This window comes from Montipora capricornis, chromosome 2 (assembly GCF_036669925.1).
Source record: "Montipora capricornis isolate CH-2021 chromosome 2, ASM3666992v2, whole genome shotgun sequence".
NCBI classification, from domain to species: domain Eukaryota; kingdom Metazoa; phylum Cnidaria; class Anthozoa; order Scleractinia; family Acroporidae; genus Montipora; species Montipora capricornis.
In genome coordinates this window covers 46,903,815-46,906,314 of record NC_090884.1, presented here as the reverse complement: position 1 = coordinate 46,906,314, position 2,500 = coordinate 46,903,815, and the positions used below count along the sequence as shown (strand labels likewise).

Below are 2,500 nucleotides of genomic sequence, written 5' to 3'. Positions count from 1 at the left end.
AGAAACTACCCCTTTGCACAGTTCATTAGCTTCGAACTTACGATCTCCACGTGGTCCGGCGTCTTAAACCCGCCGTGATCATTTGGAGATAGGAACTAATGATTTGGCTAATCTTTCGCCTGAAGTAGTAGGTTCGGAAATTGAGGAGCTCGTTTCTTTGCTTTTGGAGACATATTCAGTCCGAGCTATAGGGGTCTGTCACGTTATTCCACGTGGCAATTCTTTCGCTGGGTGCGACCGATTCCTTCGAAGCATCTCCTCGCTGAAACAGTATCTCCCCGTCGTTTTGGACTCTCCGCAAGTTGTTTGTTGGACTCACTCTTCCTTCTCCAGCCCTTCTAAACCTTTCTATTTGGCTGACGGTGTTCATCTGAACGCGGTTGGCCAGTATTTGTTGTACAGGAGCTATAGGGGAGCGATTTTGAAAGCGCTGGCAATGCTGTAATTTCGTGTTGCTTGTTCTAATTTCCCTCTACCTACTTTACCGTACTGCTTGTGGGACCACTGCCTATTATAGTCATTTGCTTTATTGTTACCTAGGTAATACCTAAGGTTTTGTTTTAATTCGTTAGATTTTAACTTTTCATTAGGCTGAATTTAACCTCACTTTGTCACGGTATTTCGATTTATATTTGGGTTAACAGTTTTGTCCCCGTATTTTTGGCTTTTGCAACTGGGCTTAACAGTTTTGTCCCCATAATTTGCTGTTGACAACTGGGGTTAACAGTTTTGTCCCCATATTCTTGTTGTTTGCAACTGAGGTTAACAGTTTTGTCCCCATATTTTGATGTTTATCACAGGGAGGCATAGTTCCGTTCCCCTATTGTTATGTTTAAAACTGGAAGGAAACAGAGGTTAAAGTTTTGTCCCCTTATTGGTATGTTTATAACAGGGTAACAGATTTGTACACAAAATTTTACTTACCAAGTTTCTGGGTCAGCTGTTTATTGTGTTAACAATGTCAAGCTCAGTTTTGTCAGTGAACATTTGATTCTCCAGTATTTAATTTTCTGTAGAATCATGCCTCCTAAACGGCCAGCAGAGACCACTAACGAGTCAGAGGAAAAGCGGCAGCGTGTAGATGAAAGTAACATGGACAGCGTTATTCAAACCGCAGCTGGCCCGGCATTGACGATCCCCCCTGCCTGAATCGAAACCCTTGTTAGCAGAGTGGCACACGAGGTTACACGCCGCCTACAACCTTAGAATGCAGACCCGTTGCCTGGCCCCAGCTCTGAGGGGCAACCTCCCAGACATGAACCAGCCCCGGCAGTTGCTGACCCCCAGGATAAAACCAAGTCATTGGTGGAGCAAACTGTATCTTGTGTCAGCCAGTCCTTGGCAGGTGAGCAGAACCCTGTGCCAGGAAGAATCTTTCACTCCTGCAGTCTACCACTTGACTGTAAGGTTTCTGATAAAGTTCGGGCCAAGATTTGGGGCAATGAGTATATTGATTTTGGGGTTTTGCTTTCAAACCCAGTTTTTGAAAACAAATTTAAAATTGCGTTTCAAACGGTTGATAGTAGTGGTGCACCATCCTTATGTTTAGAGTCAGCGTCTAAACCACGTAAAATATTTACCATTGATCAATGGGGTTCTTGTTTTTTGGTTTTCGTTGGTGTTTATACTAGTAAGTTTCCTTCACAAGCACCTAGCTTGATGAAGTATGGTGAAATAATAAGGGATCTGGCAGCCAGGGGGCATGACTGGAGATTTTACGATGAAAATGTTAGATTCTTACGTCAATTGCAGTCTTCCTCAATGCCGTGGGGAACAATACATGGCGAGCTGTGGCTACGTGCACAGTCTAGTGTTGCCAATAATCGCAAGGCTGTTATGAATTTTACAGGGAAACAGAATCTAATAGTCCCAGCTGGTTACTGTTTTAAATTTCATAAAGGCGGGCATTGTGACGGCTGTGCATACAGCCACAATTGCTTTTAATGTGACAGCAATCACGGGGCCAATTTGTGTACTTTTCGTCGCCCAAGTCCACCATCTGCCTTGCCCCCCCCCCCCCCCCCCCAGGCTGCCAGGTCCCCATCCTCTACCAATACAGTATTTCGTGGATCCCATCGCCCCAACACTAAGCCTTCCGACTCCAGTAAATCCGGAACGGCTTAAACATCTCTTAGCGGGTTATGACCCTACCATATCTGAATTTCTTTTTCATGGTTTTAAGAAGGGTTTTTCTATCCACTTTGAAGGGATTCATTTTTCCGGTGATTCCAATAATTTGATTTCTGCTATTGAAAATCCATCTGTTGTGGATGCCAAAATTGCCAAAGAGCTGGAAGCCCACAGGCTTGCTGGTCCCTTCCACAATCCCCCCCTTACCCCCTTTTGTGTTTCACCTTTAGGTGTTGTACCAAAAAAGAATTTGGGTGAATTTAGACTAATCCATCACCTGTCCTTCCCCAAGGGGTCTTCAGTCAACGACGGCATACCCCTCGAACACTCCCGAGTGTGCTATGCAACCATAGGGGGATGCCATCAAACA

The 2,500-nt window shown here is 44.8% G+C and overlaps 1 long non-coding RNA gene across 1 annotated transcript in view; it reads left to right on the top strand.

Annotated features, from left to right (window-relative positions):
- LOC138038061 (uncharacterized) overlaps nucleotides 1–2,500 on the top strand; it is a 10,591-nt gene that overhangs the window by 3,619 nt on the left and 4,472 nt on the right. Inside the window, exon 2 of the long non-coding RNA XR_011130177.1 lies at nucleotides 1,118–1,345. This is a non-coding gene — a long non-coding RNA (uncharacterized lncRNA). The remainder of the gene's footprint in view (nucleotides 1–1,117; nucleotides 1,346–2,500) is intronic.